Here is a 13984-nt window from a genome sequence, read left to right as displayed (position 1 = left end):
ATTTGGAACTTTTTTTTTTTAAGGTGTTTCACAAAGTGGTATCTTACTATCTTATTATTTAATCAAAAAATAGAAACTAATGAATACATTAGAATCATAATTATTATTATAATATAAAACAAAGTCCTAACAATATTTATAACAAAATATTAAAAATAATAATTTCGAATGGCAGGGGGTTGAATTATACCACTAATACCATATTTTCGAATTTCTTAATTTTGCTATGTTGTGACGGCTGATGGTTTATTGCATTTAAATTGGGACAAAAAAGAAAATAAATGGTTTTAAGAGGTTGTATACCATTTTGTTCCTTAGTCCTCACGATATGTGTACTATCACTACAGTGTTCAATGTGTTTAATGCTCTTCACCTATCTGTAAGCAGTATAGCAGTGTATACATATATATATTATATATATTATATTAACTGCATAACATAATTGTATTTAGCTAAAAACAACAAGCAATATGCAGCCCACCTAACAAAATTATTAATTTAAAATAATCTATAAGCAGCTTATATTTAAATAAATAAGGAATTTTTTGGAGGGGTCTGAATCGTAGTCAGGGGTGGGGGGGCTAAAGCCCCTCCCCTCTACTATAATTGCGCCTCTATACTTGGGCCCTATTTATTGGTCACACACCCACCAATATGTACCAAGTTGCGGCACTGTGTAGCCGTGTAGGTATATTATATCTATCGGAGATCGTAGTTACTTATGTCATTATGATACAGACTTGGGTAAAATACTTTTAAAAAGTATTTCAAGTACATATTCCGAATACTTAAAAAAAAAAGTATTCAGAATATGTATTCGAATACTTTATGATAATAATATTCCTAAGTAACTGGAATACTTCACAAAAAGTATTTCAAATATTTTTCGAATACTTTTTTTTAGTAAATTTAGATTTCAATAGTAAAAATATTACTTTTTCAATTCTGTGTTTATAAATGAACATTATTATAATCTTGATAAAACACACCTATCTGGCTATCTATAATCTATTAGTTATAAAATATTATATTAAAATTAATATTGGATGTTAAAAAAGTATTCCGAATTCTGTACTCAGAATACTTGTAAAAAGTATTAAAAATACCATATTGAATACTTAAAAAGTAATTCGAATACAGACATAGTCTGTTATGATATTATGTACGTATATACACCATACACAGCACACCATAATAATATAATATTAAGCAGTATGCACACATATAATATGTATGTATATTATATCATAAATGAATATTACTCATCTCCAGAGCTATCTATAATAATATACTACAGGTATGATGTCGGTGAACTCATTATCAAGAATTCAGATACTTATGAGTTATGTCTGACGTGTGCAACATGCATCAAATAATAATATACTTACAAGCTAAAAGTTACTTACTATCTCTTAAACTGTACAAATCTGCAGTATAGGATGCAGCTATAGGATTGAGTATACGCAAATATTATTTACACAATATAATAATGTACAATGCGTATAGGTACGGTCATTGAAGAGGGCCCCCACCATCGTAAACCCTGTCATACATAAAATTAGGTTCCACAATACTCACACTTCTGGCAATTATTATGGATATGCACTTGTAGTATATTATTATATTCATAAGACGTTTTTATAAGATAAAAAATATATTAGTTAATAGGTACCTAATCAAATTTAAGCTGTTTTATGAAATATTTGTGATTTTAATTTCAACGTTCATGTCAACGGCCTTGAATAATTATTTCACATATTTGTATATAGTATATTTTAATGCAACTTTAATATGGCTATAACCTATAATTCACAAAATTTCAAAGTTTATTTTCCAATATGATTTTTTGGCATGTAAAAATAATACCATCACTTTTAAGATTTCTTATGAATTTTTTTAGAAATTTCGTAATGTAATCTATCACCAAGTTTCGTACCTACAACTGCTTTTAATTATTACTATTTTTTTTTTATTAATTAAAGTGCGGAAACTTAGGCCATCGGGTGGTTTTTAACTGTGGGGGAGAGTACTGCAGTATAGTGTTTGTTAGTTTGGCAGATATATTCTCATTTTGATTTTAATTTTTTATATAAATATACATTTACGGAGGCATTGTTTAATTTCATTGAAACTTCGCATGGTTCAACTTTTTTATACGGTACCTAGTACCTACATATCATATTATCGACATTTAATCATGACGGCGATTTTTTTCGTTATTTATTTTGTATAGTTACATTCCATTATTATAATAATAATATATTATATCATTTATTTATTCGATGACAGATTGTGGTCAGCTATTTCACGTGGACTGTTGTGTGTCTGACCATGACTTTAACATTTTTCGGTAACCCCCAAAACCAGGACGACATTTTTCTCTGCTTAAATGATATCTGACTGCGTTTGGCCAGATATAGTAATCATTTTCCATCGTGGGTTTGTCCTATAAAGAAACCGACCAAACAAGTTTCCATACGACAACAAAGCATATTTTGCCGAATATAAAATAATCAAGTAGATGTTTTTGGGGAGGGGAAAAAGAGTATGGTGTAGGAACCTACATATTAATATGATAAATTAAGATAATATTTTTCTCAATTTAAAAATCAATTTAATTCAAACGTTGTTGGAATGCAAAATACAAATTATCGAGCATAATATTTTCACAATATCGTAGATAATATACCTATATATAAGCGCATATTATATTATGAATTTAATAATGTAAATGTCAATAACCGTTTTATTATAGCTTGTTTATATTTAAATCGAAAGAACTTTATTTTTCCTAGAACGCTGTAGGCATACGATGTTTTCTTGTAACACATGGACATTTATTATTGATCTATCACAATTTTTGTAGGTACCAGGTACCTACTGTACCTACTGGTACCTACTGTCATCTCTCACGCTATGTGACAACTGCGAGTTAATATATTTTAAATCTTTATCAGCCAGTATACATTTTCATGTGTATATTTTTTGAACACTGAAAGCGTTACCGACTTGATTTGAAACAGTCAATAACCTTCGAGTTTATCAAGCTAACACTGGCCGAGGTTTGTTTATGGTTTGGGGATTTATCACTAAGTTGCTTTTAAAAATAAATTTAACTTATCTATTTTTCGCGGTTTATAACTCATAAATACTTCAAGGGGTAAGAAAAATAATTGAGCTTTAAAGGTTTTCGCATTATCTCGATTATGTATGCATTATGCAACCGGATTGTTGTAATACAGCACAGGCCTTGCTTGGATTTCACTCTTTTCGGAAAGTCGATAAATACGATTTGATATTCAAATTTTGTAGATGTCTGCAAATAATATTCCGAGCGACCTGCGACATCATCAACGTAGCAATATCTGTCGTATTCGTAATAGTTACTGCGACAAGAAAATAACTTAAAGACTGCATAGCGTCATTGTATAATAATAAATTATTATATCGTAATTTATTCGTAATACCATAATAATATATATTATAAATCGCTGTAGCTCGACCGGGGTAGTGACAATATTAGTGTACTTTGCTGATGAACTACCAATAATAGTGTCACTCTCCGTGTCCGCCTGACAAGATTATAATAGGTAATAACTAATATTTGATATATTATAATATTTTAGTATAAAAAAAATATTGTCAACGGCAGTGCTCATCGTGCAGGCGTCTTGTATCGAATCGGTCTGACGCTAAGTACTACCTAATATAATATAATATATATTATGATAATATGATTGTGTTTTGTTTACGGTCGACGTACAGGTGTTTTTTAATCGGACAACAATATATTAATCCTCGATTAAAACGCGCGTTTGATTCGGCTCTGTAGATGAGGATTTAGTTTTTCGACATCGTTCTCTCTGTATGTACATACGCTATAATAATAATGTACCTATGTATTATTTATTTTATAAATAAACACGCACACGATGATAAATACCTAGATAAATACGTACGTATGATTATTTCATGAACCGCATTAAAACGGTCCGAACGAGTTCGAGATGCATTTAGTCGTACTTACATCAACAACTACAACAACAACAACAAGACTACCGCGGTAAATATATATATATATGTAGTTGGACAGATTAAATATACCTATGTATAACCTATATAATATGCATCTACGGCTGGACTGCGAGCGGAAATCTTGAAAAACTTAGGGCCGCAGTGCGCGATATAAGAAATTTGGATACAATTCGATGGACCGTTGAACAAATCGAGTTAACATTTTTTCAAAAAGAAAAGTTTTTTTCCAATAAACATTGTAAAACCCAACTTTGTACACTGGTTTCTAATTGTGGCTGTATAGAAAACCAAGAAGTCATTTATTGTGACAGCATTAAAGGCCATTACGCTTATAAAATTCATGGTGCAATATTAAAATACTTAGGGGAAGAACACCGAAAAAAGTTTGGTAAGGGTATACCTTTAGACGACTGGAAACTTGTTAAAGGTTATAACCCCTTTCAGACCAATGGGACGGACTGCGGGGTTTTTGTGTGCACAATTGCAGAATATTTATCAAGAAACACCGTATTCAATTTCAGACAAGAGCATATGTGGTCATTCAGAAAATTGATAGCTTATGAGCTCACGACCCGTCAACTCATTCATATAGATGTACACGGAGACTGTATCGAAGAGGAAATAGATCGTTTAACTAAAGGTTTTTTGATTAACAAATTCATGTATTTAATTTATTCAAATTTTCAAGACATAAGGTATACATTTTATAATTTGTTTTATATTTATATAATGATAATTTGTTTTAAGGAATAATTTATTTTAGTAAATGTAAATACTCTTCTAGTTTATAATCATAATTTGTTAACTATAAAAGTCTGTTAATAAAATCGAAAGTGGACATATGAATAAGGCCATCTGACGCAATACCATTTGATACAATCATTTAGTCTTTAGACAATAGGACATTTGGCTGATAAAAATAGTGTATAAAATGTTTGAAATAGTAAGGGTTCTAGAACAATAAATAATTTTAATTTAAGTTTATGTACTACCTAATAAAATAATATAAATATAATAGTTAATATAAAATTAAAAAATATATTCTGGATCTTTCTGAGAATTAATAAATTGAGAACATTATGGCAAAATATTATATTTAGACATTTCAAATGAAAAAATTACATTAGTTGATATTACCTACCTCCAAATAAAATTGGTTTTATATTTATATAATGATAATTTGTTTTAAGGAATAATTTATTTTAGTAAATGTAAATACTCGTGGTAAAAACTAATAAAAAATAAGGAAAAAAGGGTGGGTAAGTGGATTTCGTTCTGACGTACAGTAGGTTACATACTTTTTAAACTACAAAATCATTTTTAATTATTAAATTTGATAAATATTGTCAAAAATTGAACTTTTAATACATATTAAAAAAAATTGTGCTTTTGTATTTTAACTATTTTTACACCGCTATTTAAGCAATATATCAGGAGCTTTGTAATAAACTTTGATGCCTAACAAATAACATTTTGTTGAAATGTTTAGAAAACAATTTTTAAATTGCCCGTAAACAGCTCAAAACACGTTAAAATATTTTGAAAATTTTATCAAGTATAGGAATTGATAAAATAAACATATATATAATATACATTTCAAGAAATTATGGTTATTCGTTTTTGAATTACAACAAAATAAGAAAATCGCTACATGAGAGTCGAATGAATATCCAAATGTTGTAAAAATTTGAACTTCAGACGCTCATATAAATTTAATTTGACTTTCTTATAGAAATTTTTTTATTGATAAAGGTAGATACCCTTATAAGGAATCTTGAATTACATTTGAAAATCTTAGACTTAAAAAGAAAATTTTTTAGGAATTTTTATCTCAAAATAATTTACACATTGAGTTTTACGCTTTTTTTCAGAATCCGAAAAAAAATCGTAACTATATGGATTTTTAATATTTTACAAATTTCACTGTCACAATAAATTAAGCGCATTGTATTAAATTTTCAAGTTTTTTTACCCAACAAATAAAATTTTATTGACATTCATAGAAAAAAAAAACTAAAAAATATTGGAAACGGAAAATGTCCGTAAACAGTTCAAAACAAATTAATATTTTTTGAAAATTTTATTGTGTATATAAAATGCTAATATAAACAACCTGTGAAAATTTCATGTATCTACGGTCATTTGCTGTAGTTATACCAAAAGCCAAAATCGATTTTATAATTAAATATTAAACCTCAATCTCAGACTTGTGCAAGGATAAGTGCCACCTCCAAAAATTGGTAAGTCCGTAGGTACCAAGTAACATTCGCAGATCTTCAAAATTCCATAAAACATTTTGGTATAATTTTGGTTTTTTTTGATATTGCTGATGTGAGAATCTCTTATCAATTGTTTATAGTAGAATGGTAAATAAAAAAATGTAATACCAAAGACTGAACCCAATGTTTTCTATTTAGGTTTAAAATGAAACGTACCTATTTAGTCATACGTTTGGTAAAATTGTCCGTTTTATTTAAGAGGACGCCACACCCATGTGTTGTCTCCGTCTTACAAGTGTGTAACGTCTAAATTGATCCTCGGCACATCACGTTTAGCTCCGTTAGTTTAAACATTAGAGTAAATCGCCCTATTATGTGACCGTATGTTGGTTTTTTACTATTATTCAGTTTTTATGTGAGTTATAACTATTTTAAAAAACCAACATACGAACACAGATAATATTCTTACCATCAAGTTTCAAAATAGGTCGATTCATTCTAATTTTTAAGCTAACACTAACTTACGTTTCAAAAAAATATGAAAATAAAATAATTCAATATTCAATGCTATGTTTTATTCAGCCCATCCAAGCATTTATCGATTTATTAACGCTTTGTTAAATGTATAATATGAAACATAAATCAGAAGTAGATACTAATATTATTAATACTATAAATTATATCAAAAACAAAGATAAAGAAATCAAATACAAATACAACTGTGGCAATCAAATAACACAATTTTATTATATACAATATTTTTATCACATACATTTTTAACAATATAAAAAATGTACCACAAGTACCATTTAAATTATTCATATTATAAAATATTTAAAAAAATATATTTATATAATATAATACATATATATAGTCGTATATATATAATATGTATGAAATAAATGATAAAAATTAAGAACATAAAAAAAAAAAATGAGAATAATAGTGATAAATAGTGAGAACGCAGCAACCCTATAAGTGTTTCTAGTAGTATCAAAGAAAGGCCATATAAATGCAAACTCTGCGCATATATAATATTTCATTAAGTTTCAGTGGTATTTACATAGTTTTTAATTTACCTTTTAGCAATGGTTTCTTATGTTATAAAATCCCAGATATTATAAATCCAAGACAAATAAATTGTATTTTTTTTATTTAAATACCAACAAAAAAAACTCCGTACCAATAAAATATAAATTATAATTGGATATTGTGATACAATTATGTATATTATTAAATTGAAGACTAGTGGCAATTTATCAATTTATTACTATTCAACTTTTATTTTCCAATTAAGACTAGTTGTTTGACATATTATTTTATTTGAATTGTTAATGTTAAATAGTTTTAGTTTATTATTATTATTTTTTTTTTTAAATTTGTAAGTTTTACTTATTTAATTTACATAAATGAATAATGATTTATGATGTTATATCTATTATTTTATTATTTTATTTGACTTCAATCAGTTTTGGTCAATTTATAAAACGTTGTAAGCAAATGTTTAAAATAAATGTTTTTAACTAGATGTTTAAAACATAACAACCCTTTTTATTCTAAAAAAAAAGTACTGTATACGAAACCAAAGACATCAAATTTGACACCAACATTAATATTAACAATAATATTTTCACTAAATTAATATTTTTTTTAGGTTTGACCGAAGTCCAAATTATGTTTTACATAAGTTTATTGCACATTAAAAAACCTACCTAATCTACCAGTTATGACGAAATATTAAAAAAAAAAATAACAAAATGCGAATGCAGTTACAGTTTATATGATACACAATAATAACAAATAATAATATCCTGATGATATTTAACTCACAATGATAATATTTGGCTTCATATTAATGACGACATTCAACTGTATTCCTTTGTAAGAGACATTTAATTGAAAATATATTCAAGATCCAAAAGACTCGTCTGGTGTACACACCATAATAATATCAACGTTGTATAACTAGTAGTGAAATACAGAGTTTCTATTGACTTATAAGTACGCTTATAACATAAAGACCAACGTGTTTGAAGGTCTGCGGACAGCATAGTATCCGCATTGCTTATAATTGTTGTAAAAATATATTTCTATTGTTTAATATCAAAGTAATATTATATACCAATGGATTATATTTTTTGGGTTTTCTTGAAAGCAATTTATGTTTTGTCATCTTGACAGGTGGGTTAATGGTTTAAGGATAACTTTGAACAAATTGTAACAAGTTTGTCATGCTGTACTTTAAGCAATGGCCCATATTATTCTGGGGAAGTGTGAGTATAAATTGCAGTGGATGGTATATCAGACAGTAGGTACGTAAGATTATCAGACAAGTTTAAACACTATTTTCTCAAAGTGAGATGTAATTTTTTTTGTATTCCAATTAGACTTTAATATTTGATTATACTGTTTGACGATATTCGATCCTGCAAAAATCATTTTTAATGACTGGCTATTGTAAGTTTGTCACATATTTTGTTTTCAAAGTTTGCTTTACATATTGTGGCTAAAAATGGAGTAAATTTAGTCCCATGTGTATCAGTTTTTCACAATCAAAGATCTATATCTATCAAAGTGATGGCTGATCTTCCGGTCCCATTACACAAGATGTCATTCAGAGACAGACATGATGTAATAACTGATGATGCGTAATTTTTAATATGCTTTAGTGCTAAAAATGTCCTGCATTAACACAGCATGATGAGGTAAATAACAAACCGGTAATGTACAGAAGCATAGAAACGAATTTGTTTTATATTACTAAGTTGAGGTACTCTTTCATGAACTTATGACACACGTTTGGTAGTGTTGTCCTTTACAAGGATGTTTAAGTACCGTACAGCAAAATCTTTACCCTTGATTACCCAAAGTTACTGGGAAACTGTTTGAAAGGTAATCTTCTCTCTTGGACTTTATTAACTGTTGACATGAATTAATATACTGGTGGTATGTTGATCCAAGTATCATAGGTTGTGTTGGAACAGCACTAGCAGTAATTTTTTTTAATATATGACAGGTAGTTGTAGCTTAAAATCTACTTGTCACACAATAGCACACAAATGTTATTAAGTAAGTATACTCATTGCAGTACACTGAAAAGTTTGCCAAAAAAGTATGATTGTGGAACATTGCTCTGTACAAATAAATAAAATATGATTCCCACTCTTGAATACTAACATTAAATGTTTGGCCAACTAATGATGCTATTTATTAAATCATTGTCTTTGGATATTGATACGATTTTTAATTCATCAAAGTTATTCAGTTAAGTTGAGACGTGCTCAAAATACTCAGTTTTGTACAATTGTTTTTTGATTGCAGTCTTATGTTCCGAAATTAATAAATAATTATTAATTCGTGCAATCTTATTTCTTCTCTTTTGACTGTTCATGATAAATTCTTTTCATAAACAAAATCAAACAGTTGAAAGGTCTTTATGATCTTTTTGAGGGTGTAGTGATTGGTCGAGGACGATTACTTCATTACTAATTCTTACAATGTATACAATTCAAATTACTTAATTGTTAATAGCATAGGAATCACCTTATTATTATTTTTTTTCTATTTTTATTGCAATAATAAGTCTGATTTTTTTTTTAAATTTTTTTCTTTTTTCTTTTTTTCTTTTAGTTCTTTTTTCTTTTAGTTCTTTTTTTCTTTTATATTTTCAATAAATTATTTATAAGTATGACCCGTCTATGCTTTACAGTTGAATGCCTTTTTACAGTAATTTTAAAGGTTCTTTTTAAACTTATCAACAAACAGTGGTAATTAAATGAGAATGTATTTGCTTTATGACTAATTATCCTACAATGAATACAATTAAAATAACTTAAAATTATAAGTTAGAGCATAGGAACCACTTTATAATTAGTCTTTATTTATATTCTTTTTTTAATTTTTAATTTCTTATTGTATAATGCATTATTTATTTAATAAGAAGTATAATTTTCATATTTTTTATTTTTACACAATAATGCATAAGTAAATTATAAGTATGGCCCAACTATGCTTTACAATGTTATAGGAATCATCTTATAATGATTATCATTAATTTTGTTTATTAGCAGTAGGTACCTAATAGAGTTTACTGTAGGTTAATTTAACATTTTTTTTTTTTTTTTTTATATAATTATTACAGCTTCGTTTATCACTAAAAAGTAAACCTTGTGACAATAGATGAGAATCAACATATTATAATATAAGCATTAAACATAATATAATTCAAACAAAGCACATAAATATTATAATATTTGCTATTATTATTTAAGCACTAACTATACTCTAATATTGTAATATTTTATTGACAAGGGACATTGTTAAATAAATAAATAATTTAGAATACATATTTTGCATAGTTTACCATAACCACAATTTATTATAATTATATGGTTGATTTATTAACTTTATGGATAATTTTTTTTATATTTTATTGAAGTAATAATATCAGTAAATGTGTTAGATAATAATTGTTATGGTATTTATTCTTATTTAATATTACATATAATTATAAAATATTAACATTTTTTTATTAGGTAATTTATTGGTTAATCACCCTGCAACACATGAGACGGACCAATTTCAAGCGAAAAGGTGTTTCCAAAGTATTGCTTGATGAATTCGATACAGACCCATCTTATCATGAGTGTCACTAGAGTCAAAATTATTATAGAGTAGTAAATATGATTATCTGCAAACAATTTTCTATTTAGATAGGTTTTTTTTTATATAGTATTTTTCGGGGTAACAAATTTACCATTTGATATCTCTTAATGACTATGCTTTTCGTATTCCAAAATGATAGGATTCCAAAACTGGTAATTTCCTTGTCATTTAATTAAATACTAACATATTTGAGAGGACATAGTACCCATATGTATTCAGTATTCAAGGTTGCTATGCACTCAATTTTTATCACTATTCTAATTTTACATTTATTTCTTATGCTTATCAAAAGTAAAAAGTGAAAAAGACAGTCTCCTAAGGTTGGGATTTTTGAGTCAGAAAACTCATCACCATCCTAACATATTACCACCCACGAGTCCGGAAAACAAAAACAATTTGTAAAAAGTATTATAAAAATTATGTATATGGTAATAAGTTAATAATATGTTTTTGAGTATAGTTTATATAAATCGTAGGTAAATTATTTTAAATGTATGTCTAATCACCATAGCATTTGCCAAAACATTTGTCAGCATATATTATAAACCAGTTAACTAAACAGTTATCATACTAAGGGCTGGGGTCCTGGATATTACAGAACAGACATAACAAACATGCCAACATGGATAGAAATAAAATTAAATAACCCATTAAAACGGTTGCACCCAGTACTGAGAATCGTGAAACCTCAGGGTTCTATAACTTCCAGGTAGTGGCCAACATGTTTATAGAGTAAAATATATTAAATTTTAATAAATAAATTTCAAATTTCATATACATTTATAAATATCTAATTGTGAAGTAGCATTACAACAATTAGGATTTTAACGAACCAGGACAAAAAATATCATTAAATATTATCTGTAAATTCAGACTTAAAAGAGACATATGCGCTTGTAAACATGTACAGTGTACACAATTCAAATATAATTTATGAATGGCTAGGGCATTCAATACTACAGAAGTGACATAACAAGCATACTGTGAAATCCGGTGAAATGGACCATTAAACGGTTGGACCAAGTACTAAGAGTCATGACACCTTAAGATTTTACAACTTCTGATAGTAATTAAGCCAACATGTTTATAGGGTAAAAGATATTAATCTTTAATAAATAAATTTCAAATTTCAATTACATTAATAAATATTTTTACATTTTTTATGTCTATGCGTATAATAATATTTTTCACGTTAACACGTATTGATTTGAGAAATAATGTATTTTAAATATCATGCAAATTAATAACAATATTTACTATCTATTGAAAAACGTTTTGTGAAATTCCATTAAAATTCCTAACGCCAATAAAGCCCATCTAGGAGCTGAACTGCTAAAAAAATTGAAAACTGCTTGTACAGTAATAAAATAACGTCGAGCTGTGTCTGAACTTTTACCAAAGTCACAAATTACTAAGTTCAAGTTGTGAGCACAAAAATGAACAAAATGAGCATTTGGTACTATGTCTTGAATACGTTTTTGAACACCACTGTAAGTACCATTCATTACTGCGACGCCATCATAACCTTGACTACAACACTTAGAAATATCTAAGCCCAACTGAGAGAGGACATTTATTATGAGATTTGTGTAGTCTTTGGCACCATCATGATCAATTGTATAAAACCCAAGAAATGACTCTTTTATACAAACAGTATGCTTAGTTAGGGTTGGCAGTAATATATTCTCGTTTATTATTATTAATAATGTGATAGTCAACAAAGGTACACCTTATTATTAGTATTAATGAGACTCTATGACTCTATGATGGATGTGTAAACAGAATTACATTTCATTAATTTAAGTTAGGTATCACTGAGTATGGAATTTAAAAAGCAATAATTACAGAATTTGAAACAAAGTATTTGAGACGTGAACCACCAATTTTTCCACCATAATATCTTATGTTTTTTTTAATTATTTTAAGAAACCTATAAATGAAAAAAAAACATTTTGTCTATTTGTATAAATGTTAATATTATTAACTTTTCAGAAGTTCAATATTTAAATAATTTGTATAGCTCACAAATGCGGTGATTGAGGGGGGAGGGCTAAGCCTTATTTTGAAAATGTCATTAAGTATGGAAAATTGACATACAATGATTTCGTTAAAATTTAAAGTATCTACAATTATAAGTTTTTGTGTTATACCTACTTACCAAAAAAAACGAATCTTTTTTTATCAAAAACTGGTTTTGCCTAAAAATCTATTTTCCTTAATAAACTTTGCCTGATTAAATCATGTTGAGTTAATATAATTTAAATTAGCTAGAGCATTGAACACGTAATATAAGAACATAATGCTACATGAATCTATTATAAAAAATTACAACCCACGTTGAAACTAGTTATATTTAAATGTTATGTCACTTGAAAATTATGCAATCTTGTTATAAATTAGAAATGTAAAATGTAACCAAGTTACTTAACTGTAAAATGTGTAACTGATTACTTGGTAACTATTGCAGGGAGTCTATTTTGTATTCATAAGAACGAACTAGAAACTATTAATTTTAACAAGTATAAAACAAGTGAAATTAAATTGTACCCTAATAATTAGGTATATTTTATGATTTTAGTTTTGTCGACAAGTATGGCTCCAAATAACGTATGGTACTTGAATAATAAAGTTGTCAACGGTTATTTTTCTTTGATAAAAGAACAAAATCCGAGCGTTCATTCCATGGATACCTATTTTTATGAGCGGTATAAGAAATTTGAATACAATTCGGTGGACCGTTGAAAAAAACGAGCTAACATTTTTTCAAAAAGATAAGTTTTTTTCCAATCAACGTTCTAAGAGTCAACTTTGCTCACTGGATACTAATTGTGGCTGATATGGAGAAGCAAGAAGTCATTATATATTAGGAAATTATTATATATTTTATATTTATATTTTTTTAGATTTCGTATCTACAATTATAAGTTTTTGTGTTATACCAAAAAAAAAGAATCTTTTAATAATGAATGGTATTTGAATGATAGTGTTCTCAACAGTTATTTTACTTTGATCAAAAAAACACAATCCAAGCGTTTATCCCTTTGATACATATTTTTATGAGCGGT

This window comes from Acyrthosiphon pisum, chromosome X (assembly GCF_005508785.2).
Source record: "Acyrthosiphon pisum isolate AL4f chromosome X, pea_aphid_22Mar2018_4r6ur, whole genome shotgun sequence".
NCBI classification, from domain to species: domain Eukaryota; kingdom Metazoa; phylum Arthropoda; class Insecta; order Hemiptera; family Aphididae; genus Acyrthosiphon; species Acyrthosiphon pisum.
Note: the sequence above shows the minus strand (reverse complement) of the source record.